This window comes from Dermacentor andersoni, chromosome 1, assembly GCF_023375885.2.
Source record: "Dermacentor andersoni chromosome 1, qqDerAnde1_hic_scaffold, whole genome shotgun sequence".
Taxonomy (NCBI): domain Eukaryota; kingdom Metazoa; phylum Arthropoda; class Arachnida; order Ixodida; family Ixodidae; genus Dermacentor; species Dermacentor andersoni.
The window spans coordinates 58,439,671-58,467,651 of NC_092814.1; the positions used below are offsets into that span (position 1 = coordinate 58,439,671).

General features: G+C 44.8%; 1 protein-coding gene and 1 long non-coding RNA gene across 2 annotated transcripts in view; one reads left to right on the top strand and one right to left on the bottom strand.

Annotated features, from left to right (window-relative positions):
- Positions 1-27,981, bottom strand: part of LOC129380472 (uncharacterized) — a 482,520-nt gene that overhangs the window by 372,844 nt on the left and 81,695 nt on the right. Inside the window, exon 3 of the mRNA XM_055061532.2 lies at positions 7,919-8,030. The gene's annotated coding sequence lies outside the window, so the exon portion shown is untranslated. The remainder of the gene's footprint in view (positions 1-7,918; positions 8,031-27,981) is intronic.
- Positions 247-27,975, top strand: LOC129380475 (uncharacterized). Its single transcript, XR_008608540.2, has 2 exons — positions 247-502; positions 26,096-27,975. It is a non-coding gene; the product is annotated as an uncharacterized lncRNA (long non-coding RNA).

A 27,981-nucleotide genomic window follows, 5' to 3' on the forward strand; every position in this document is an offset into this window, starting at 1 on the left:
AGGCAAAAGCTTTTACCGACGCTTGTCGCGTCACCTATTGGCCATTAAACCAAGGTGTAAAACCCCTTCGTATGCACAACGTAAGGCTACGTCTCGCGACCATAACTCGTATCACTGACATCCACCCGGTGGCAGGACAAGCGGTGTTGCGTTTGCATTTCCGCAGAAGTGATTCGTAAAGTTTTCTTGCACTGCTTCACTATGTATAAAAATTTACTGTTTTGTGGCGCCCTCATAACGTGAAGATTGGAAAAGTGTACAGTGCTGGATATCGGGTCTGACTGGGGTACGTGGAGGTTCTGTAATTGAAATATTCTAATTTAACGGTAAATAAACCGAAAGTCGCGGGATACGAAAGAAGTTACCACAGAATGGAATGACCACAGAACAATCAGCGCTAGGACGAGCCTACGCACACGTTTTGTGACGATACGGAGGAGTGCGCAAGTTCGGAGTTCACAGCATCTGCAACTTCAGCTACGATGGACACACAGCGAAGCATGTGAGCCAAATGTTTTCACAGTATAGGGTGAAGGACCAAATAAGCGCACGCTTCCTCTTATTGAGTTAAACCAACTCAGCAAGACAAGGTGATGTTTAAACCTCGTCGCTGCATGCGTTAGTAGGTGCGGCGCACAAGCACCTTTCTTAATTTTCTGTTTAGGTATATTCCTCGTTGGTGTTCCTCGCACGGGCGCGTTAGCGCTGCAGAAGTCGCGGACCCCTTTTTCGTTCATGGTTGCTTTTCTTGTCGCGACGATAGATTGCATTTTTTACTAGTACAGATCCAGGAGGGCACATGTAACCGGCCAACAGGCCACAGGAGACCACCTGAGATTATGTAAAGCAGGCGGCGCAGGGACTTCGGCGCAAGCAAGGAGCAGCAGTGTGGGGAATCAAAGCTGGATTGGGGCCGCCGTGTGGGTTGGGGCCGCCGAGGCCGGAGCGTGCGAGGCAGTATTCGCATACAAAATTGGCTGTCCGCGATAGCGGAAAGCCGATCTTATACCACCCCGGCACTCTCCGGAGTCGACGAGCGCCAACCCAAGGACCTGTCCGGGCTGTAGCTTTGGTGTCTTGGAGGCGCCGCCAATAATACGAAATGATGACACGTTGTTACAACTACAGTACGTAAAAACTTGTGACGCGGTGCTACCGCGCCCGTGCGAGAATAATTATCTAACGCCAACGAAGAATCTGCCATCGGTTTGTCCACGCAACCGCAAAAATTACGGAAATCGTGCATGCGAGCTTAAGGATAGTTACAACAAACTTTTTTTTTTGTCAGTGCAGCAGGACAGGTGCTTCTCTAATGCAAGATTCCACTGCAGACTCAATTCCGCATCGTCAACAACTCTCGTTCTTCGGGGCTCGGGGTTATTTGCGCTGTGAACATCCGCATTTTAAAGCACGGCTTACCAGTGTGTTTAACCGCATATTTGACTAAACTGGTGTACTTGACCGCATACTCGAAAGTATTACACGGTCGGCTGCACGGCGCAGTGCGTTTGTAAAAATTTCTATACGCACGCGTCGGTGCTGTGCTTCCAATCGCACGGCTGTGCTTTTCGCTGCCGCAATTGTTTCACCCGTGGGCTGTGTATAGGAACTGCTGCACAGTCTGTTCGATACTCTCGGTAATCATAGGTGTGCGATTTACAAACGTGGTTCCTTTACGTTATGGCCTCGCCATGACGCGATAAACGTGCCTTACAAAACCCAAATATTTGTCCGCTGTCTCCCTCTTCCCGACAAGGCAGCTAGACGCTTCTAATACATTACACTTATCAGTGAACCAAGCTTTCACCAGTATGTACTATAACGAAAAGGGACACGCGAGAGTGTAGCGGGCAGCTTCGCACGTTACCGTCAGCGAGAGAGGAGCCCTTGAGGGAGCATGGCTCAATGCGACCGAATTTAAATGTAAGAGGGGGAACATAAGACGGTGCACTTCCTTCTGTTGTTGCCGCCTTCGCGCAAACGTTCCTTTTCAATCAGTTTGTTTTTCTAGTTTTCCTGCGGACGAAGTGGGATCACTGATACCCACATCGTTGTAGTATGTCGGGGGCGAGCCCGTGAGATGACACTCGATACCACATTTTGCTATGAACGGATACTGAATCGTGGCAGCAAAGCTTACTGCTCTTCATTCTTGCGCGCAAAGGGCGCCGGCTGCCGAAAGCCACGCAATTCTATTCCCCTTCGTAAAGCCAATCACAGTGCAATGGAGCGCAATCGTTGCCAACGTTCCTTGGTAATGTCGAAAACATTAAGCTGTAAACCCATTAATCGCTAAATATACCTTCTGAGGGAACCTAATAAGTACGTTTCGCGCTGTACAAAAAAAAAAAAAGAAAACTTTTTTTTTTTCTTTCATCGGGTGGGATCACCCAGTGTCCTAGAAGTGGGAGAAAGCTAACCCTAGACTTGATTCTGCATCCTGAAAGTGATCTTCCTTGAACATGTTGCCTGCCATGCGGCGGAGCACCGCTTACTCCCGGCTGGAGGGTGAATTTCACAAGTGGGCACGAATGCCTTGGGAGGCCAAAAAGAAGGATCAGCTTACCCGAATTACACCGTTACCAAATCTGCAAGTATACTTATCTGCATAGCACATTTACGCAACTAGATGTGGCACTGGTCATGGTTGAATAGAGGACGACGTACTATATGCAAATCCTGGGGCTGGTCTCTTGCACATAATTCCACCTCGAGCGCCCTATCTATATCTTTATTATAACAATTCAAGCAAACGGATCGTACGCGATGAATGCAAAAATCACTAGGCCGCCGTTATTTTGGCAAATTTCTCTGAGTAAAGCTTGCTTCACCATTATGAAAAAGGTTCATTTTTATTACTTTTGTACTCCATTCACAGATTCCACAGGTCTGTTGTGCTGCCTCACACCCATCAAGAATTAAATTTAATAGAGTAAGCTATAGAAACGTCACATGAGGTGGGAGGGGGGTGCGGAAGGTCTACTGTTGGCTTTTTCTTACACTTCGCAAGCCTGGTGGTGGAGCCGAAAGCACGACGCGAAACCTATCGCATTCTGTGTTTTGTTCCGTGTTCTGGTTCATAACATAGTGAGCACAATGCTGCTTTATGGCATTATAGCGGCAATAGCGTTAGTGAGTTGTAAGGGTAAAACAATGGAAAAGCGCGTCGACGGAGCCAAAGAACTACACCGCACAAACATTGTGAATGGTACATTGTTTCCTTAAGGCGTCCATGCCCTATGCCTTAGAGTCCAATGGTCTACGATTTGTTTGCTGTCATTTCCAGTAAAAGGTGCATAGTATAATCACGTAAATCTTCGGCGCTGCTTGCCTTGACAGAGTGAATGAACTCTCTCTGCAGCACGTTATTTATTTCTTGAGCATCAGCCACGCATTTTTTCCGTATGATGCGCGATGCAACCCCCCCCCCCCCCCCGCACTCTTACGAAGTTTCGTTCACATCAAACTTTGTTTTCATGCAGCTACCGTTTTAGTGTGCAACGTCACGGGACTCTGGAATGTCTGGAACACTTGTCAATGGAGATTACTTTCCAACCCTGCTGTGAGCATTTCCATTCTAGGGAGGAAAAATTAAACACCGCGAAAGTAGAACTTCGACACGAGAGAAGGGATGAAACACAGCGCTGACTTCCAAATGGCTTATTCTTTTCAAAATGGACGCTTTTATACGGTTCACGGACAACACAAAAATGGGTTAACAAAGAAAAATAAAACAAAATAAACTTGTTTTATTTGTTGCCCGCTGTTGAAGTTGTAATTTCTGTTGTGGTTGTCCGTCAATCGGGTAAAAAAGTAAAACAAAAGTGCGATAAAATAACGACCTTTCTCTTAGCATTTTTTAATTTATTTCTTATTTGTGCCAGGTGCTTGCATGAACTTCTCGTGAACCGTGCAAAGGGGTCATTTAAAAAAAAAATAAACGTGTTGGAAGTCAGTGCCGTGTTTGGTCCGATATCTCTTCTCAGGTGTCGAAGTTCAATTGTAGCTTTGTTAGTTTAATTACGTCCAATCAGCTATAGCAAACATGCACCCTGTTTGTGATTATAGGCCTCCTGGTTCAACATTCCAGCCGCTTTGAATTTTCGAAAGGCACATGATTTGTATCGTCATGGACAGACTCGAACCACGCTCGTGATAAATTAAGTATCCGCGTCGTGATGACAGAATTCTCGTTTCGCCTTGACGACGTCACCGCGCAGTCACAGCGCAAAACGGGAGCCAGTGTGCCCGACTAGTGCCTCCTCTATACTGCCATCTCGAGCGGAGCACGGTAATATCGCAATTTGGTTTGTAATTCGGTTCAGTGTAGTTTAGGTTAGTCATGATTGAAGTGGCCTGCTAAAACTTAACGTCGTCCGGCTTACACCATGCTGTGTATGAAAAAAAAGTGCGAGAGCGAGAAAAAGCTTGGAAGCATCGATACGACGCGTTGTCAACATCGGTTGGTCGGTTGGTGTACACTGTTGCCAAAGGCGACATTTCAGACTGGCCAGAGTTTCTTTGCGTAAAATACAACCCCTTATCCATCAACCTATGTTAAGTCCACTGCAGGACGAAGGCCTCTCCCTCCGATCTGCAATTACCCCTGTGCTGCGCCAACCGATTCCAACTAGCGCCTGCGAATTTCTTAATTTCATCACCTCATCTAGTCTTTTGCCGTCCTCGTCTGCGTTTCTCTTCTTCTTGGCACCCATTCTGTAATCCCAGTGGTCCACCGGTAATCTAACCTACGCATTACACGACCTGCCCAGCTCCATTTCTTTTTCTTAATGTCAATTAGAACATCGGCCTATCTCTTAACGTTACGCCTATCATTATTCGTTCCGTCGCTCTTTGCGCGGTCCTTAACTTGTTTTCGAGCTTCTTTGTCAGTCTCCAAGTTTCTACCCCATATGTTACCACTGATAGAATGCATTGATTGTACACCTCTTTTTAGTCTGCCTCTCGAACCTTCACAGGTTCTAGAGGCTGACTGGCGATCGTGAACTCTTGTTCCCTTGCCAAGCTATTGACCATTATCTTCGTCTTCTGCATATTAATCCTCAACCCCACTCTTACACTCTCTCTGTTAAGGTCATCCACCATTTGTTGTAACTCGTCCCTAGTGTTGCTGAATAGGACAATGTCATCTGCAAACCGAAAGTTGCTGAGATATTCGCCGTTAATCCTTACTCCGAAGCCGTCCCAATTTAATAGCTTGAATACTTCTTCCAAGCACGCAGTGAACAGCATTGGAGAGATTTCTCCTTGTCTGGCCCCTTTCTTAATAGGTATCCTCCTACTTGTGGAGAATCGTAACTTTTTTTTGCGCGTGTTGCGCCAAGTGGTAAAGTGGTCGCCGATCTGAGACTGCTTTTTGATAAAGCATATTCATCTAGCGATAGTTGGAATTTACTGAACTGTAAAGTTCCAAGCTTTACGAAATGTTAAAAAAAAAAAAACGAGAACCATTGCTGGCCGGAATTGGCAGATGAGGCGGCACACGGCATGTTCAAGTTTGTGCACTATATTTTGCAGCGAATATGAGGCAAGCGCCCACGCCACGATTAGAAAGGTAGCGCTGGTGTGGCAGAAGTGGCGCGATTGACGAAATAAAACCTTTACCAGGGCAATACAACTTCCGCTTTAAAAATATTCCGCCGATTTAGGTATGAAATCCAAACAGAACATGTTCAGATCGGATATATATATTTTACCTTTCACCCACTGTCTGCATTAGCGGGACGCGTACCTCACTAAGGCGGTATAACGCTGATCGAGTCTTGGTCGCCATTATTAAGAGGAAGCTTTAGCTCGGGCCCAACTCCGACGCGGCCTTTTTAAATACATGTAAAAACGGAAAAACGTTTTACTGAAATAACCCCTGGACCGATTTTAACGAAATTTGTTGCATTTGAGAAAGCAAGTTAAATTCTAGTGACTGTTGGTCGCGGAATTTCTATTCAGGTCCTGAATTTTGTTAAAACTATTTTCGAAAATTTGGATGTTTGAAAAGAATAGAAGCACGAAGTTTACAGATTCGTAGCGCTGCATAAAAAACAGATATCTCGGTTATGTAAACCGGATCCATTAGATCATTGAAAGCGGACAAATTCAGTACGTCATTTTATATCTTACGTGAATTTGTTACGCTGTTTACAAGGGTTCTGCAAAAGCTATCTTTCCATATTACTAAATTTTTTGAGATTCATGTGTAACATATCAATTTTGTCCGCTTTAGATATACTATTATATGCAATTCACAGAATTGTATTATAAATTTTGGTTGCTGAGTTACAGAGTTGTAAACTTTATAGTTTCGTTTTTTGAAAATGTTCCATTTTGGCAATTCTTAATAAAAAATTGACGACCTAAATAAAATATCCGAAACCAACAGTCACTAGATTTTAAGTTTTTATTTTAAATGCAACAAACCTTGTCAAATTTGGTGCAGTGGTTGCCGAGAAAAACGAATTCTCCTTTTACGTGTGTTTAGCTCGGGCCCAACTCCGACGCGGCCTATTCAAATACATGTAAAAACGCAAAAACGTTTTTCTGGGATAACCCCTGGACCGATTTTAATGAAATTTGTTGCATTTGAGAGAGAAAGTTGAATTCTAGTGACTGTTGGAAGCGGAATTTCGATTTAGGGCTTGAATTTTGTTAAAAAGATTTTCAAAAATTCTGAAGCTTGAAAAAAATAGAAGCACGAAGTTTACAAACTAATAGCTCTGCATCAAAAACAGATATCGCGATTCTATAAACGTCATCCATTAGACCATTCAAAGCGGACAAATTTGATATGTCATCTTACATCTTACGTGAATTCGTTACGTTATTTACGAGGGTTTTGCAAAAGTTTTAATAACACATTGACACATTTTTTGAGGTTCATGTGTAACATATCAATTTTGTCCGCTTCAGATGTGCAATCAGATAGAATTCACAGAATTGCTATATCATTTTTTCTTGCTGGGTTACGGAGTTGTAAACTTGATAGTTTCGTTTTCTGAAAATTTGCGATTTTTGCCAATTTTTCATAAAAAAATGACAACCTAAATCGAAAATTCGAAACCAACAGTCACTAGATTTTAAGTTTTTCTTTTAAATGCAGCAAACCCTGTCAAATTTGGTGCAGTGGTTGCCGAGAAAAACGAATTCTCCTTTTACATGTATTTAGATAGGAGCACCCGAGCTAAAGCTTCCTCTTAAGCACATTCAATTAGCTTTCAATTATTGGAGGTGTACTGCATAAATTCGAACTCATTATTTTCGTTGCGCTCTTTATTTTTGTTCCAGTATATATGCGCCGAAAGTGACACGAAAGAGCTTTTTACTATGAAGCTCATCGCGTTCACTGTATACCTCCGAAATTGCCGTTTATAATGAGACAGACTCAATATATAACACATCGCGATGCAACCAGAAATCCCTATTCTTAACCATTATCTCTAGATTATATGTAGTGGCAATAAAGTTAGCATACAATTTTCCCACGAAGATTCTTTTTTTTTTTTTTTTTTACAACGGTGTTATTCCCTTGGAGTTCGACGCTGGCGGTGCTGTCGCAGCTAATGGCCGCATACGGGTCACCCGAAACCTGACAGAAACAGTGGCCGACGCCAGTCAGCAGAAATTTGCATTTACTCCTTGGGCTAGTTGGTTCGTATCCATAGAAAACATTATTAAACTCGAAATTAAAACCATGACGGTAAGAAACACCTAGACGTGTTTCAAGCCCTGTCGAATGTAAAACGGTTTGGCTCGAAGATAATGAGCTCGTATTGAAGTATGTAAATGAAGTACTTGGAAGTAAGCGTTTGTCTGGTCTACTGCTTTTCAGTGCGCCTTCATTTTGGGCTAATTAATTTTTCATGTGAAATACACGACCTGCCGTGTGAGTTTTAAATGGACTTACCCATTTGGAATGCGAAGTGGTGCAGCATGGTGCAGCGACGGTATGGCGGCGATGTCAAGGGGGTCCGATTTCTAGGTCGCAGCGCTCATGGCCATCTCACGGAGTAGCTTATCTGAAACGTTGGAATGGTTTGACGCTCGAATTACAAGTATTTGGGCACGTCGATTGCGTGACAAGTCTAGTTTAAAATCGATATATATATATATATATATATATATATATATATATATATATATATATATATATATATATATATATATATATATATATATATATATATACACGTACCAATACATTGTATACGAGAGGATAACATCCTCATTAGAACTAAAAGGAAGCGAGGCAAATGGGAAACAAAACAAAGGTGGCGAAACGGAGGTGTTGAGCGTCATCAGCGCATAACAGTGATATAAGCGCAACTTCTTATATACGTATACAGAATGCCCCAGTTAACTTGGGCGAAGTCAGGCTAAGGTCTGGAAAAAAAAAACAAAAAAAAAAAACAAGGCCAGAGCTAACTGCGTTTTGGCAGTAGAAGTCTTCCGCTAACTTACGCCTTTTTATCTGAATGTGTTTAACAGCCTAATTACCCGATGCTATTTAGCAAAATAATTTACTGGTCTAATGGTGCATGTGAGAGTGCAAAATTGTGCTTCGCATTGGAAAAGATCATACCCAATAATTTTCTGCCGGCTACATTTTTCTTTGTTATTCTTTCCACGTATAAAAATTTTGGCTTTTCATGCCAAAACCAGGATATGATTATGAGCGACGCCGTAGTGAGGGGCTCCGGAATAATTTTCATCACGTGTGGTTCTTTAACGTGCACCCAATGCCCGGCATACAAGGGCGTTCTTGCAGACCGCCGCAATCGGAATACGGTCGCCGTAGCCGGGATAAACGAGGCATTGCTGTAACAGTTGGGACGCGTAGGCTACAGCTACAGTAAAACATTAGCGCCACAATTTAGGCGAAGCGTGTCATATTAGGAGAGCTACGGACGATTACAAGTTACCCTCCTCCCTATAGCCATGCTTTTTCTCCTCAAATCGTTCGCTGAGTGATCGGGGCAATGCTCATGATATGACGTGGGGTCGTCTACATCGGTTGTCGTGGAGGCAGCGCACGAAGCCCCTCCGACCTCTCCGCTAGCCATCCATGCCCCGCGAAAGTTATCCAAGCAGCGTACGTTGCGAGCGGTCTGTCGCAGCGCCGCGGGCGTGCGCGGTATTCCGGTAGCTGCCGGCGAGCTGGGCTTTCTGGCGAATGGGCGGAGGCGTAAACTAAAGCCCCTCCAAACTATACTACCGCTGCGATGAAGGGACTTTAGCGAGAACGTGAGCCGCCTGAGCGGCCTGCACGGTGCAGCCACCTGGTAGCGCAGCGGGTGACCGGGCAAACAGAGCTAGTATTGCGGTAAATTACTGCAAAACATTTTAAATACGCCAGCAGTAGAGTACACTCGGTTACCACCGAGATCGAGCTAAAACGTGGTACGAGCAGGCCAACCCAAGCCGGCGCGCTCGCACAGAAGAGCCGCGGGACCACGAGAAAGCGGAAGATCATATAGTTTCGATTTCAAGGGCCGACCGCGTCCCCGTATACGTCCGCGTTTATGGCGCTGTTCCAAGCTTTGTCGGCTGGATATTTCGATGGGTTTCAGGACAATACGAGCAAGCCAAGTGAAAAGCGGGAGAGAAAGACCGACACATAGGAACATAAAGACGCTATCGTAACGGCTGCCGCGTCAGGTGCTAAAAAAGTCGCGTGTCGCGCATGTCGGAAAATCTTTTGCCATGTTTTTATTGAATTTTCATCGCATACGCGGCTGCGTAGCGGTTCAGCGGGCCGCGGAGCCGTAGTCATGTTTGCGTGTTTAAAGTTTCGCATACCATTGGGCATATATACTATAGTAAATGGAAATAGTCGCTATAACGAAGTAATGGAAATAACGGAAGTACTTTCTGCTTCCCCTTCAACTTCGTTATAACGAGATTCGAATGTATAAATATTTTAAGCAGGCTCGGAGCAAAGCTGCTGAGCATGAGGTCACGAGTTGGATTTCTCGCCTGGGTTGCGCGGGCTCGGGTCTACCCGAAAACCCTGGCCGGACTTGCGCGGCGGGCTCGCGCCAAGTCAGGGCTTGAAGCTTGGGGCTTCGGGTTGGGCCCGGATTTGAGGCGGCGGGCTGCTGCGTACAGCGCGGCCGCGTGGGCGCTCATATCTTGAAAGTGATCTGCGATGTGGACAAAGCTCGCGGTCGCGCGGGCCTCATCTTCAAAGCGACATGTCATGTGAACAAAGTGCACCGAGTGCTGGTAGCTTGGTGTGCGCTGTGCTTTCGACGGTTAGTTCGCGTCGAAGCGAGAGGCAGCACGAAGTAGAATTCGCTCGCTGCTGCAGCCGCGCTTCCTCGCTCCAGCGTTTTGACAGCGAATTTCCACGGTCATCGAGTGAGATGTGTTCATGTTTACTTGTGCGCGCGTGATACCGTGCTTGTAAATTTACTTAGTAAGCGGATATTTACAAGTTTATACGGTCGATAAAACTACTATCCTTCAGATAGAGGTCTACTAATTTGCTATGGCAATCGATTATTCGCCTTTCGGGCGAAACTGCGACTTTTTGTCGTTGTCGAGAAATGCGTTTGACGTTAAATTAGATTATTTCAGAAATGCTTTGCCGCAAGAACTTATTCAATGCGTTCAGCAGCAGCGCAGTTATTGGCAATCAAACGTACCGTTCGCGGTGCTTCCGCTCCTTCAATGGTTTGCACAGCGGCGGCTACGGTAGAGCGGGGTGTGCCCACAACGCTCCGCCTTCTGAACGTCACCGTGGCGCGCAGTTCGAAAACAATTTTGGATGTTCACGTAGACGCCACCATTTCGGATCTTCGCGCCTGCGACGCGCCAAACTTAAAACCCCTTTATAAGGGAAAGTAGCGACACTCTTAGATCTTTGCCGCCGCACCTTACCCGCGCAACTGTTCTCTCTGTCCTCCTCGCTGTCGCCACGCCTGAGCTTCCCGCGCGCTGATTCGCTGCTGCGCGCCAAACCGACTTATCAGATGACCGCACGCCATGGAGACGTCATGAAACTTGTTATAGCTATTTTATTGTTTCACTTTCTCCCAGCCGCCATTTGCGGCTCACGTGTTGATCGCGCTGCCACGGCGCACGTGCGTTTTGCACGGTAGATGAGCTTCGTGTGCCGGAAGAATGCCTGGCTGTTAACCAGTGCAGTGAGCTTTCATGCATGGCGTTAGTCCACTGGGCACAGCACACTGCGCACATATTTAGTGCAAGTTAAATTTCGTGTTCGTTATTATCCTACTGCCGTGCCCTTGGGAGCTGCATTTATCTAATGAAATTATGTTCATTAATATGAAAAAAAAAAACATTCAGGTAACAACTACTCCAAGGCTAGTTTTCGTGAGCATTTATTTTTCTTTCTGCGAAGCGCCTACCAGTCGCGAACGGTTAATCACGCCTACAAGTCTCAGCCATTCTTCCATTCGTTAATTAGTACTCGTATCCCTTTAAGCTCGACAGTTCCATAGAGTTATGTGTCGGAAATTCTGGAACAGCGGTGGCGAATGGCTCGAAAAAAAAAAGGATTGCACATGTGAAATGGTATTCTGTCAAACAAATAATGTTCTTATGCATGAATTGGGGAATGTGGCCTGATTTTTCAAACGTATGCTGTAGGCGGCCACCCTTCAGTTTGTGACCTTATGAAAGAAATTATATATATATATATATATATATATATATATATATATATATATTTTGTTAAAAGTTATGTCGGCATTAGCTGTGCATTAATAAGCCAGCAACTCAAAAGTAAATCGCACAACTGACGAGTTTTATTCGCGGCTTGTCACAGTTTACGCGCAACGTGCATTGGGTTTGGCCCCTTAATAATGGTATAATGTACATGTTGCATGCGGTTTTCTTATTGTGAAGGGAAGTCCAAGCGCGTCCAAATTGTATCCTTTATTCACTGTTCACGCAAAGCCGGAATGTCTCTCGCGTAGTGGGATTGGCTCAAGTGCTTTCGGTGCCCTCGATAAAGGTGGACTTACTGTAAAAAACCATCAAGTGTACTCTTGCTTATATTTCATAAGTTTTTTAAAGCCAGGCAAATGAAATGACCGCATGAATTTCCTGCCTTCCATAAATTTCCCGCATGCCGTACTCCGCCGCGCAATGGATGGCCAACGCGGCGCGGCCATGGAGGGCGAGCCGCTGAAGTTTTTTAGGGCGCTGATGCTGGTTTATCTCCGACTCTAGGTTCAAAAATATGCGCCAGCACGACCTATCGGAAGTTCACCATAGTCGTATCAGTGTCAAGAGGCCATGAATTGCACCATGGGCGCTGACTACGCGGTACGGATACCCTATGTCTAGAGAATGATTGTTTCTGTATCCCACTTCAAATTGCTTTGTGGTCGCGGGATCGAATCCTGGCCACGGCGGCTTCATTTCAATGGGGGCGAAATGCGAAAACACCCGTGTGCTTAGATTTAGGGGCACGTTAAAGAACCCCAGGTGGTCTAAATTTCCGGAGTCCTCCACTACGACGTGCCTCATAATCAGAAAGTGGCTTTGGCACGTAAAACCCCATAATTTAAAAAAAAAAATTGCTTTGTGTGCTCTTTTGACCATGAAAAAAACCTATAGACTTCAGCGACGCCTTCGGCAGAGTCTTTTATCAATGCCGTGTGAAATGAACGTGAATGTTGCGTGTCTCAATATTGCGTCTCTTTCCAGTAAGCAATGCTATAGACTCGTGAAGAAAAAAGCATTTCGAATAATTTACAACATTTATTAGGGATGCAAACATCGTCACTTGCATGCAAAAGTCATAAATATATACAGGGCGTCCTAATTAACTATCATGCACCAAGATTTTAAAAAAGAGCTATGCGTTACTCGAAGAAAACCTAATACATATTGTTTACAGTACAGTGGAGTAGCTGCCACTAATTTTTTTTTGTTACTGAGATTTAATTAGGTAATTAATTATCTTACTCGAGACATACTATCCTGATTATCAAAGTGTCAATGAGGCATTTGTAGGCACAGCCAAGGGACATCTAACTGCGTTATTTTCAGTGACATACTAATTGCGTACTAATTTTTTTTCAGGCTGATAAATAAACCCCGCGAAATATGGAGAATGCCACGTGACTGCACTCGCATCCGCTTCATGAAGCAGCACCTTCGAACAAGCACCCTCTGAGTCAGGCAGAACGAAATTAAGGAAGATTGCTGTTGTCTAAGAGTAGAGATAATGTACACGGATGGTTCTCTCTTTTTTTTTTCCGCAAGACCCATCACTGCAAAAGCGAACTGACAAAGTCAGTGCAAAGGTTTAAATTTGCGTTTTGTCCCGTCACAATCGGCATGTTTTTCTTTATTGAGAAGAAGGTAAACATGACCCTTGCCTTGGGAGCTGCAAATGGCAACAAGCATTAGGCCGTAAATATACAGGGTGTCCCAGCTAGCTTTAGCCGGAGTTTAAAAATATGCCAATACACTCTGAGACGACGTGACCAAATGCATGTTGCTGACTATTGTATGGAGTAAGTCACACTATTTTTGTATTCTGCCTAATTGCATAATTAGTCAATATTAGTTAACCAACTTCGGAAGCAACGAAGTTAGGCAAATCCCAATGAGAAAGTTGTAGAGTGATTTGCAAAACGTCCCACTAAACAAGTTAGTTCTATCAAGTATTAGTGTTTTCCAGCTTACAGCAGATGCCCGCGAAATAAAAGAAAAAGTAACACGTGACATTCCCGCTTGCGCGCCTTGATTGCAGCGCTGCCAAGCGTTCCGCGTAAAAACGAACATAGCTTTTAGCAGAGTGTGCCACCGCTGCGTCTGCTTATTGCTATCATGAGCAGCGGCGAGGGTAGAATATCGCTGGCGTAAATCACACAGTCAACGCCTACGTCACTGCCCTGTCATCTTGTAACCGGCATGGGTCGTTACTTCAGAAGTTGGTTAATTAATCTTGATTAAATATGAAATTAAACAGAATACAAAAAGTAGTGTGACTTACTCCATACAATACTCAGCAACATGCATTTGGTCGTGAGCATGGGCATATTTTTAAACTCTGGCTAAAGTTAGCTGGGACACCCTGTATACCAGTCATGGAAGTGTGGCGGTAGACCAAACACATCGACTACTATCAGAAATTATGAAAAGCTGAGACAAACCGGCAGCTTCAACAAACAGCGATGGAGGACTCCATCTTTGAGTCCTAGCCTATGCACGGATGTTCTGGCATTTATGGCTTCAAACCCTGATGCTAGCGTGCGGGACGTGGCCGCCCAAGTACCGATTTCCGAGTCATAAGTTTGGAGTATTTTAAATGACGGCCTTTCACCCGTACCACCTTAACCAGCACCAATGCTTGCAAGATAGCGTCCTGCAGAGTCGTTTAGATTTCTCGAATTGGCTCCTCACAAAAGCCGATGAGTCTCTGGACTGTTTGAGCAACATCACGTGCATAGATGAAACCAATTTTCGCGGCAACGCCCAGGTATATTTGCATAATACACACTATTGGAGTGAATCCAATGCACACAGGGTAAAGCGTAATCGGCACCAGTACCAGTGGTCCTTCACACATGCAACCGCACCACACATGTGGTGCGGAATTTACGCCGGTGCTATAATTGGTTCCACCTTTCTCGACCACACACCGACTGGAGAGCGTTACGTGGACGAAATCCTTGAAGTAGTGGTGGATGAGTTTCTCAGCGAAGTCCCGCTGTCAATTCTTTCGCTTCTGTGGTATCAGCAAGGATGGGGCGCCAGCACACAGCAGCCGCGTGGGAAACTGGCCGGATGCGACTTTTCATGTGCAATAGATCGGAAAATACGGACCTGTAAATTGGCCGGCTAGCTACCTGACCTCTCTCAGTTAGATTTCTTTATTTGGGGTTGTGTGACAGATCGTTTTTACATGATCGAGACTGACTTCAGAGTAGCTCGAGGCAAGGATAACGGATGTCTTCCGTAGAATTCTAGCGCCGCGGCCATTAAAAAAAGCCATTGAATATGTGATAAAGCAGACTCAGTACTGCGTGGCTGCAGAAGGCGACCTATTCGAACACGTCCTCTAAGCAGCAGCTGGAGTCCAACGGTGCTTATTAATTCACAGATAACAAGGACACACTGAAACCTGATGCTTTCAGTTTTTGTTTGCTTTTCGTGCAGACAAAATGATTGCGAATTCCGGCTCATTTAGAAGTGGTATATTTACTTTCTTGAACACATCGGTTTTGCCTTTTCTCTACATGCGGGTCGCTTTCCGGTCTCTTTATGTCGCTTTTATTTTTTCCCACGACCCTGTTTCTGCAGCACGTATACACTCTCACGAAAAATAAAATCGTCACATTAATTCGTCTTAGGTCCGCAGCAAGTTTCTGGCCCGAAATATACCTGCGCGCGCACCCTTTCGATGTGGTGCGAGCAGAGTCAGAATTTTCAAACATTCTGTGCCTATTCCATTGCTTTTCACGTTTCACGCCTGATGAGAGCGGCGCTTCGGCTGCGTTATCAAGGGGCTTTTGTTATCAATGTAATCAGCCGGCCTTGAGAGACGGATAATAAGTGTGATGTAGAAATGAAAGGAATGAACAGCTACGAAGCCGCGAGACCTGCTGTTGGTGCTCCTTCTGTACTATTATCAAGGTGATGCGGTGTCTCTTCCGGTTTGCGACAGGCAGGGCAGTTGCTTTCAATGAGCTTACTTGAGGGCGCTGCTTTATGATGCGGGTGGGAGCGCTGTGACGTGGTATGTTTCATATTTCGTTGGATTTCTTTACCAGTCGGAAAAAATTAGTATGCAATAAGTAGGTCGCTGAAAACACCGCAGTTAGATGTCATTCGGGGTGCATACAAATGCCTCATTGACACTTTCATAATTAGGATAGTACTTGTCGAGTTAGATAATTAATTGCAATTACTGAATAAAATCTTAGTAACTAAATAATTAGTAGCGGCTACTCCACTGTACTGGAAACAATATGCACTAGGGTTTTCTTTGAGTAACGCAAATGCTCCTTAAATTAAGACTTGGTGCATGATAGCTGGGGAACTCTGTATAATTCACTCAATAACCGAAATGAGGCCAAGCCGGATATTGACTCGAAATCAGAATCAACAGCAGCAGCCATGCGCAGCAGCGCTTATACTAGGACTCACAGGGGGAAAAAAACGAGACGAACAGAAAGAGTCTATTCGATTCAGCCATGTTTCTCTGCTCCTCTCGCACCTACGCACGGTGCAGTGCGCCTAGACGTTCGATTCCCCAAGGTGCAGCAGCGCACCCTTGCACCCCCGTGCTCGATTGAACGGGGTGCAAGGCAAGGTGCCGCCGCGGTGCACTGTATATTATATATATATATATATATATATATATTGCTGCGAGCCCGGTACTTCCCAGTAACGAACGGCAGGCGCGTTATCAGCTACTTACCGCTACTTTCCCGTCTGCTGACGGGAAAGTAGCGGGCTCGGCGTTTTCAAGGAAGCCATCGCAAGCAAGGCAGATGACATTTATTGTTTTGTGGCAGGTATACACCCCAAAGAAGAATAACAACAACACTTAGGTCTGGGTGCTGGTGCACAGAAAATCAAAAATCAGGAAAGGGAAAAATGTGAGAAAACTACGATCAAGAGTGACTGGATAAAAAAAATAGAATGAGAAAAAAAATTAAGAACGAAAACCATACAATAACCCAATTTTGAAAGATGGGAACAAGGACGGAAGGACAGAAGAGAAGAAAAAAGTACCACTGGAAAGAAGACTCGAAAGAAAATGCAAGGCTCGGAACAGATAGAAGACAATTAACACGTCTTCAAGGATACCAAGATGGAGAATATGACAGTTGTAAAGACTGCAGTCTGTGGAGAGGTGACGTGCTGTCTGCTGAAAGAGGTAGGAACCCGGGCGCGTACGTCCCCTGGTAGTCTTCTTCGGAAGCCAAAGTGACAGAAGCTAGTGGTTCCGAGCGTGCAATAATTCCATTAACCTCTTTGTATAAAAATAGGACGTCGGTACGGCTACGTCTGCAGCCGAGGGACGGAACTGTAGACTGGGGTAAACGAGGTCTGTTTAGTGCACGATGCGCACTAAGTGCTCTCCGAAATCCGTCTCCCCGGACCATCCCATAAGGTCTGCTTAAAGCCCCCGCTGCACGCGGTCTTCTCCAGTTCATTCCCAGCTGTCTCGATCGAGTAAGAGTCACGGCCCCACGGTCAAGGCACTGCACAGGAACGCCTCCAGCCTGTCGTGATATAGCCCCACGGCAGCCATCGGGCCGCCGTGACACTCGGCAGAGTCGTAATCCCTGAAGAGCACTCGAAGTCATAAGTCGGGGCGCCGCAGCTTGAGTTGACGATCGCTGCCGCCGCCTCCCGTGTCCTCCGTAGTGGTTCGCGCCCGCCGCACGGATGGACGAGGTGCGCTGAAACATTGTCACGGGAGTTCGAGGACGTGCCTCCAGGAACAGCACGCCAGTGCAAGCTGCCACTTGTGCCCACCACGGCATTCCGGCCGCAACTCGGTTTCGTTTATAGGAGTCGCCAACGTCAAAGTCTGTGCCACTGTATTCCCGTATTGTCACAGGCTTCGCGTCGCTCTGCCCGACATGAGGTCAGAAAACGATGTCTACATGGGGTGTCTTATGTTACTGTTGCATGAATTTCTAAAAATGACCCACAACATGCAGCGCAATTCTGGTTCTTGAACTAGATTACTCTCAGAGGCCGACATTAACTGCAGAAAAAGTTAATGTGAATAGTTGACTATTTACCATATATTATAGTTAATTACTGCCCACATTGCAAGTTAGAATTATAGTTGGTGAATTTAAAGTCCTATCTACATGGGACTGAAGATGACACCAGTTTCGAGATATGCGGTCCCAAAGTTGGCGAAGAAATGCATTGGTGTTCCAGTGACTTTCGAGGTTCACTGCATAAAAGGGCACTTTGTGGAGAGTGCAATAACAGTGAATTTTTACAGCAAGTTTGACTACGCTACCTCAAAACTGGTGCTTGTTTCAAAATTTATTCTAAGGCGATGTAATTCGTTGAAAAGTTATTTTTATGAAATTATGTCAGTCAGTTACGCGCATTGATTTAAAGCGTAAGTTCTCTTCAGAGTATTCCAGATTAATATGTAAATTTGTGCTAAATGCAACATGCAAATTTTAAACAGTCAATTGCTCTCTTTGCAACCTAAAAGTGATGAAATTCTTAAGGTAAAAAACCTTTCTGCGTTCCGGGGCGGGGTGTTCAGTTAGTGTCCGCCTAGTGGACTGTCAGTTTCAGCTGCTGCTGATTGACTGAGCTGTACGATGGAAGAGACAGGCTGGGGGCGCCTTCCTTCTCGCTCGTACCCCAGCCAATCAGCACTTCAGCAGCTGCCGCAATTGACCGTCCACTAGGCGGACACAATCCAGAGACCTGGATTGGGAAGAATTGGGGATAAGAGTAAATGGAGAATACCTTAGTAACTTGCGCTTCGCTGATGATATTGCCTTGCTTAGTAACTCAGGGGACCAACTGCAATGCATGCTCATTGATCTGGAGAGGCAGAGCAGAAGGGTGGGACTAAAAATGAATCTGCAGAAAACTAAAGTAATGTTTAACAGTCTCGGAAGGGAACAGCAGTTTACGATAGGTAGCGAGGCACTGGAAGTGGTAAGAGAATACATCTACTTAGGACAGGTAGTGACTGCTGATCCAGATCATGAGAGTGAAATAATCAGAAGAATAAGAATGGGCTGGGGTGCGTTTGGCAGGCATTCGCAGATCATGAACAGCAGGTTGCCATTATCCCTCAAGAGAAAAGTGTATAACAGCTGTGTCTTACCAGTACTCACGTACGGGGCAGAAACCTGGAGGCTTACGAAAAGGGTTCTACTTAAATTGAGGACGACGCAACGAGCTATGGAAAGAAGAATGATAGGTGTAACGTTAAGGGATAAGAAAAGAGCAGATTGGGTGAGGGAACAAACGCGCATTAATGACATCTTAGTTGAAATCAAGAAAAAAAAATGGGCATGGGCAGGACATGTAATGAGGAGGGAAGATAACCGATGGTCATTAAGGGTTACGGACTGGATTCCGAGGAAAGGGAAGCGTAGCAGGGGGCGACAGAAAGTTAGGTGGGCAGATGAGATTAGGAAGTTTGGAGGGTCAACATGGCCACAATTAGTACATGACCGGGGTAGTTGGAGAAGTATGGGAGAGGCCTTTGCCCTGCAGTGGGCGTAATCAGGCTGATGATGATGATGATGAGGCGGACACTTACAGAATACTCCCCCTGGTGTTGCACTCCAAACACGTGCACTGCTGCATAAACGTAAAACGCAAGTATAGATACTACAACTTTTAGTTATAGGGCATTTTCATAGTGAATTCCAAACCATTTTGAGCGCCTTGGAACAAAGCCATGGGGTGTCTTACCCTGCAGGGTTTTCGAAAATTGATCATTTGAAAAATGAATGAGAAAATCGTCAACATATCAAGTATTTCACATCTTTAAGAGGGACATCGGTGCAAGTTTCTTCCTTCCCTAAAAAAACACTAAACAGAACAGGTGCTATAACTGAAGCAATGCAAATGCCAGCGTTTCTTGAATTAAGTGAATGTAATTGTAATCGGTTACATTTTTTTTGGTAACCTGCACAAGTCTGCTGCAGGGCCCTTGCACGAGCCTCGCTTGGATCTCTTCGCTTCCATCATGTAAAGATACAGTGCGCAAAACGCTCCTGCATCTTCTATGGGGGCTAGCTGTCAATGCTGTCTTCAACAGCGTAGATGATTTCAGACTGAGGTATGTTGAAAAAAAAGGTTGTTTTTTTTTCCATCCACAGAAGAGCATTTCACTGGAACCGAAACATTGAGGCACTTGGCAACTTGTCAGAGTTGCGTACCATAAAGGGGTCATCAGTCAGAAGACGCTTAAGGTGATTTCGAAAAAAATGACACGAAGTTCAGTTGCCATGTCTGCTAATCTTACACAATAACTTTTACCTGGTTCTCTTCTTGGAGTTTTCGCAAAAAAGGACAAACTCAGATTGAGTTCTTGACTTGCGTGGATATCTTCAACCAAGGCCGTCAAACCCACTTCTACCCATGTCACAGCTAGTTATTCCTTTTCATCTAGCGCATTCTGTGGAAAGTTTTTTTATCTTTGCTTGTGATCTTTCCCGAGTGTAGTTCACCCAGCCTTCTCCAAATGAAGAATCAAATATTGTTGCTCCCACGAGCTAGGTAAACTATTGACTGGCTGTATAGTGAACGTCTATGTCTGCCAGGAACACAGATGATCAGGAAAATGGCATCTGCATTGCAGGGCTGTTTATCATTGATCTGAGCATGGATTAGACTGCATTACAACTCTTTGTGCTGTGAATGGTAATGCCAAATGCCATGTCTGTATTGATCTGTGTTGTTTAGGTAACTACAATATTGGTTTCTGCATGCTAAATACATCTGTGGATCATGAAAAGTGCTCGTGCTAACATGCCAGGCACTGAACATTAATTTGGGTTCACTACTGATCTTGCGCACATGGCACACTTCCTATGCTAAATTTCATATTTTTTAAAATTGAAAATAAAGTTATTTTCGTCACATTGAGCAATGGAGTGTTTCATCTCTCGAAAAGAGTAGTTTGAAAAACGGTGAAGATGCATTCTCCTCTTTTTTTTTCCTACAAGAAGACACCTTCAGGGCAACCTGTTGCAGGATAATGGCAACCACATGCCATCTTACGTTCTATCCTTTTCTCCAACACTTTATTAGGCACGCATATGAATTCGCTCCTGCTGTCTCATCTGGTGATTAAAATTTAAGAAAGAGATGTGTGTTTCTTGTGAGAGAAGCGAATGTTGCACGTGAAGCACATTAATACTGTGTTTCCTCTTTAAGTAGGCTGTTCCAGCTTTTGCCAAGTTTCTTTTGCAAGTGGCCAGTGCCCCATGTTGTAATCCCAATGCCCACAGCTGGAACTGGCTTTGTAGGCCTCCTCCTCTTCACCACTATGATTCTTTTCATAGACAATAACTCCTTGCCAGTCCACTTTGGTGCAGTGTCCTTTTCCTGCTTTAGCATGTTGCTTCATCAAATAAACCTCTAAAATACTCAGTCCTTGCGCCCTTAATCTCTAGTAGGGATCTCTCCGAGTCCAGAATTTCACATCACTTGGTAAGGGATGTCTTCGTCAGGTTCACGCCATCTTTTCTATTGCTGGGAGGCAGGCGTTCAGGGTGACTCCATCTTGCTCATTCTGGTTCCTTGTGTCCATTATTTGAAACATTGTACTTTGAAATCAACACGTGCATTTCTCGTCATATTTGCCACTTGGACAGCCGTTGTGACTTTCTGCTTCCTGTGGTAGACTTCTCTTGAGCCGACTTGATCCATACAAGGATGTATTCAGTAGATGAACAAGCACGATAACGTGCAATTAGCACAAACTGTTCACTGAGCTAAAAATTCTCTGAGCACCCAAGGTCAAAATTGTGTTTGCATGCATGTGTATGTGCACGTAAATGGCTCATGTCATATCCTGTTCAGGTACGAGATCACAGCCGTCCTTTTTTTTTTCTATACATTGCTGTCTGTTATGGCTGTTTTGCTGCCATAAGTTGCTCTAAAGGACACGACCATCACACAGGCACACACTCAATGCTGCATCGCAGTAGCAATGCTACCAATGAAATTGAGGGTTTAAACACTGCCTTGGGCACTACAACAAATGTCCAACATCTGGTTTTTCACCTCATTTCACCAGCACTGATAAATCATGTCCCTATTGTATTTGTTTTCTCCTCCCGTGGTCCATCTCCACCTAAGCAAAGGATCGAGTGCACAAGGCGCAAATTCCCGTTGTCGTGAATTCAGTTGTAAAGTGGAAATCCAGGCATTCCGCTGCCAAACTTGTATGCTGGTATGTTTTTAATGGAAAATGCTTAGGCACGTGAGAACAAGCGGTTCTTTAATATGGCCATTCTCTTCTGCTCGGTCCGTACAACATCGAAAAAACGTGGGCTTGCATGTTGTCAATTCTAGACTAGTTGACTTCATACAGGTTCACTTCTTGTTCAACTGAATGCACAGAATTGACACTCTCATCGAAAGCCCTACTCATGCAGAACATACAAAAACCAAAACTAGCCCGGAATATCTGCGAGTTAATGTGGACTCAATGCAAATTGCATTTTCATTATCTGAAACTTTACAATTGTTATAAACTTCCTAAGATGTCCGACACCATGGCTACCATGGAGGTTAAAGAAAAGCTGCCAAATTGAAAACTATGTCCCATAGGCGAACCGTACAGGAGGTGCACGGTAAAAAGATAAATAAATTATAAAAATTATGAAGAAGCGCTTTTCGCTCAATCCCCACAAGCTAATAACCTCCTTGGTTAATTGTGGGTTATTTCGCAAGACAGATACTTATCTAAGCGTATCTTTGTAATACTGCTTTTAGTGTGAAATCTGAATATCCTGGCATATTGTACTGGGAAGAACATCATCGATATCCAGAAGAAAATACTATTTTTGTTGGGAACAACCAGCTTTTTTTTCCCCAATTAGCCTAGCATGACAATCACAGAGCCAAGTCACTTAATCTGTAAGTGTACATCACATGACAAGGCTCTATTTCAGGTGAAGGAAGTAAGCAGCATACACATGAATGCATGCAACCCTTAAGGGGTGTACATTTTTCTTTTTTCAATTCTTGCAGTTCACATAAACAGAGATTCACTGTATCATGGTTGCGACAAGTTCTTTCATGGGGTAGTCAAGGCAACGCAGAGGAATATGGAAGATGCGAAGAAATATCGCACGTTGAGTAAATAAAGCCCGAGATTATAAGAGTGCAGATGAGGTATCCCAATTTGGACTGAAATGTACAGGGGCACGGAGTGATAGGGAACATCACAAACAAGGCTGAAAGAGCACATGAATCCCAGACGAGGTTCAAGATGTGCATCTTTAGTCAAAGAATAAGAATACATGCCTTCAGATATTTAGGCAGAGACCATAGGCATATAACACATCAGTGAAAGGAAATAAAGATGTTAGAAAGTACAACGAAGGTATAAAGGGAACCTGTGCGAATTTCTCAGAAAGAAAGATAGGGAGTAAGAGAAAAATTTGTTCCCATTCGGGGTTCGAATTCGCTCAATTGGGTATATGACATTCTTGAAAATTTTTAAGCACAGCTAGTTGGCACATATTACATGACATCTTAGGAACAGCGAAATCAAGAAATGACAGCACTGTGTGCCGTGCAGTTGTTGCTCTTAATTTCAATAAAACTTGCAGTACTTGGAAATCATCAGTTACTTTATTTGCCTAGCCCAGGCAAGGACCACGCCCGCTCGTGCAGTCACAATTACGCACGCGCGCTGCCCTCCGGCTTCTCCGCTCGCGCCATTATCTAGGCATGGCAGCTGCCGCCATCGTTACACGCTGCACACTCACGTGTTACGACCGCAGTTCTGGCTTCTTTGATTTTTTTTATTTTACCAGCCGAGGGGGGAAGGGAGACTGCTATCAGCTTTGCGCCGATCCCAACTCTCTTGCATGCGTAAATATGCGAATGACAATTAAAATCTGGAGTTGGATATCTTGGAACACAGACACACTAGAAGAATTCTTCCAAGTAATACTGTCTAGAAACACGACAGCCGCTAAGTTTTCAGTACGAACATACCCACTTAGTTAGACCACCTGATCTCGCCACTTATTTTTGAGGCTTTCATTGCCAATTTAAAATTATAATTCCTACTTAAATTGACAACAGCGTGCTGGATTCTATCACTATAAATCATGGCCATTTCATTTCTATCAATGTCTCGCTATACATTCTGTCTAGTTGTCAGTCCCTTCCACTCACCCCCTTCCACCGACGTTGGCAAGGGTGTTAAAGGGGGACGGGCATGCGAGGCTGGCAATGCCCTGTGAAGGCATGCCGTACAGAGTACGCGGCATAAATGCGAGTGTGACCAAGCTGCATCAGTTCATCTTATTGGAATAGCAATTACATGGACAGTCTAGGTGCATTTCTACCGTCGGCGTCACTGTCGCCGTGATGTTCCGTATGAAGTCCAAAGGCGACAACATCGTCGCCGCGCACCGTATGCTTTATGTGCGAGTGAAAGCTTGCGATGGTAAGCCGACGATGGCCGCTCAGTCTCGAGCGCGCAAAGGAGGAAAGCGGGGACGAAGCGCGCCGTCTGCCGTCACGCGCAAGGCACCGGGCGACGGGAGTGAGGGTGGGGGGCGTTCTACTCCGGCGGCGGTTGAGTATGGCGCAGCCTCGCGGGCCCATCTTGAAAGCGATCTGCGACGGCGACAGAGTGCACGGAGTGCTGTTAGCAGCACTCCGCGCACTCTGTCGCGCACAACTGTTTGGTTGGTTCCGCGCGGAAGGAAACAACCAAACATACCTGGAGCACTCCGTTTCAACCACGCAAATACCTGCCGCGTGTCAGAGCGTCTGTAGCGCTCGATAGGGACCAGCCGAAGATACCATAACTCTTTAGTGGGCGAACTTTGGGCAACATTGCTGGGCAACAAACAGGTGTACATGTGCCAACCTGTGAAGCTCAGAATTCGCGAAAATCTCGCACACAGGACAAATCAGGCGAGCCTCAGGGAGCGGTTCTCCTGCTTCAGATGAAAGAAAACAAAAAGAAAGAAAGAAAAAACACGTTTCTGAAAAGAAACATGCTCGAAGCATTTACCTCCGGTGTATGGATTCTTGCGCTGCCATGAGAACATAGAGCATTGTGGCACCACAAATTCTTTTTTTTTTTTTTTTGTAATCTCGCGCCGCGCCGTCTTTCCACAGCTTTAAAACATTTTTGCGAACATAATTTATTTTCCATAATACTTGACATTTTCGTAAAATCGTAGAACGATCCTAAATTCGTAAATATTACGAAAACTTCAGGAGAGATGGCCGCTGTGAAGAGAAGACGTAGAAAAGCGAACAAACAGCGGCGCTATCCTGCTTTTAGGTCCCCTCTTGGCGCTTTGTTCTCGACATGAAAGTGTATACCGATTTCGCTTACACTGATAACTCATCGGTCACCTGAAACTTGTTACTTAACACGGTTCTGGCCAATCTTTAGAAAATACAGCGGAAAGGCATGATTCGAGGACATGCACCGCGGCCGTAACAAAGGCATGGCCGTCGAGCTGCGTGAAGACTGGGCGCGCCGAACCGTTCATGGGCGTCAGAAGTTCGTTCCTTACGGTTTCTTCTTCAGAATTGTGCGTGCTCGTTACGTGTTAAAGAGTCACTTTACCCTTTATACTATATCTCGAGTAGCATGCGTAAGCCTTTGCTAACCTCTCCACTTCGACTACAGCCTCTTCTTGCAAAGCTGCTAGGCTTAAGGATGGCAGTCCCACGGCACGGTGTGTAGCTGCCGCCGGTTCCTAAAGAATTCCAAAAAGAGGCGTCCGAGATATCGCGACTAAATTGGTCTACGAAGTCTTGCAATGGCATGCAAGTCCAATCGCGAGGACGCTCTGAAATGCGGTCACCATCAATGGACACGTCATCTGTGCTAGAAGTCTTCGCATTCCATAACGACTGCTCTTTAGCTTGCTGTAGAAAGACAAATGTAGAAATTATATCGGCTAAATCAATTTTACTGATTACAGTAAAATAGTATATGAAAGTAAATAAATAAATAAATCATGATGTGTAATGAAGATTTTCATTTCTCTAAGCAGGTCTGACCAGACCGGCAAGGTGTGGCAGCTGCGGTGAAAGAGGTGTTCTGTCTGTCTTGCCCCCTTTGGATGCGTGTTAGCTTCGCCGTTTTCTTCAGCAGGAATACAGTGCAATGGACAGGACACGAGGAAGTGACAAACGAGTGAGAACACCTACGTTGGTCAGTCTCTTCATCGTGATCGTGTCCATTGTGCTGCTTTCTGCTAAAGTCATTAAGAGCCAGCCGTACGCTTCATTTTCCTTTTTAACCACATTCTTTTTTCTTCCCCATCAAAATTTACCCAGTACTAGAACATTGCACTGCGATCGCGATAAGTTGTATTCAAAAAATATATATATTCAAATTCCTCAAATTTGTATTTTTTTTTTCTTGCAGGAAATCGGCACCAGCGAAGCCGCTACGCAACGAGGAGAGGCCTCTGCTCAACTGCGTCGTCATAGGAGCATTCACGCTGCGGCTGTTCCTTCTGGAGCGGAGCTGAGGGCCGTGAAAACTATGCATATGAGCAACAATACACACTATATATTCACTCGTACCGTGGAGGAAATGGCACAACGTAGCTGCTCTACATAACTGCAATACCAGTACAGGGGCCCGGAGAGAGCAAAATGTATATTGAGAACCAATTCTCACTCAGCATACAGCTGGCCACTCCAAAGGTTCTTCCAACACGCCACTTGCTTCAAATCAGGGTCAAAAAGAAAACAAAAACGGGAATTCCATTTATGATGTGCGCCACATCAGCGTTGTCTTGTCTTATACGCGATGTATATTGGAGGACTGCCGAAAATTTTATAGAGCGCTCAAAATAAAAACGCGATTTTTCAAAAGAAACTGGATCAATGAGAAGGACGGACGTGGGAAAACAGACTACGGTCCTAATTTTATCGAAAATTATTTATACACTAATTAACCTTAACTAACGCATTTATATGGCTTCAGGGAATGTAAAGTTCGTTGTAATTGACGAAGTGATGTGCTCTCAAATTTCAAATCGCGCAAGGTCCTACAGCAGAAGAAATTTTCTTACATCTTCCGCTGGGAAACTGAAACTGGGCGCTTGTGGGGAAACCACGTACCACGTGTACCGTACCACGTGTACAAACCGTACCACGCTATGCGAACCATCTTTATTGTTTCGATTTGGCGATTACGGCTCATGAAGTGTCCTTGGCTTCACTGTGACGTTGGCACTGCAGAATATCGGCAATGACCTATCATTGACACCGCTAATGTAATTCTTTCCTTAGTGCTAGAAATGTGCTCATTTTCTGTGATTTGATGTTTTAACGTTTTATTTCAAGACGTAGTAGTCGCAACGTTTGTGACACATAAAAGCACAGCCTGTTCACTGGTGTTTTGAATGGATGTAAAGCAACAATACGTCGATTTGGGCGAGTTGGTTTATCTTGACGGAGTTCAAAAAACGCGCTCAAGACGAAGACGACAGGAACACATACGATAGAACGGGAGCTGAATTTCCAATTATAGCGTTTATTTCAAACGATCGTCCATTTTATGCTCTGCACACCAGGTACATCATGCACGTACCATCCTACAGAAGATTGTATGCGGCAGAGCCACGGTATAGCGTTACGGCTTCCACTGCTGGCATGGGCGCTAAGTCAATCAATTCATACACAAGATTGTATAGTCAATTCGTTCACGTGTCTAGATACCTATATTTCTTTCGAGGTACCTATATAGACAGGTAAAAGCATTGACTGTACAATCTTATGTATGACATGATTGAGTTGTACAATCTTCTGTATGATGATGCGTGCATGTTGTACCTGAGCATAAAATCGATGAGCGTTCTAAATAACGCTAGTTCGAAGTTCAGCGTCCCTCCTGTCGTATGGGTACCCGTCGTCTTCGTCTTTAGCGTGTTTTGTGAACACTGTCAAGATGTAAAGCAGTAATAACTGAGGAGGCAGTATTTGAGAACGTTTATCTGAAACATGAAAGAAGCACATCTAGGAACATAACCGAAAGCAATAGGTACTGAGAGTAAAAGAAAATTCCGAAATGTAAACAATATATGGTCCTGACTCCTAATCGTCAACTTTTGAAGTCAGACAACGCAGTAAAAACGCAAATTTATGGGCGTCAATATTTGCCAGCGTGATGTCCACGCTATGGGCGCGCGCGCGTGTGTGTGTGTGTGTGTGTGTGTGTGTGTGTGTGTGTGTGTGTGTCGATCAAAGCGGGTGCGGGGGTCTTCCTTGCGCGCAATAAAGCTTCGTTTTGTGTTATGCTGT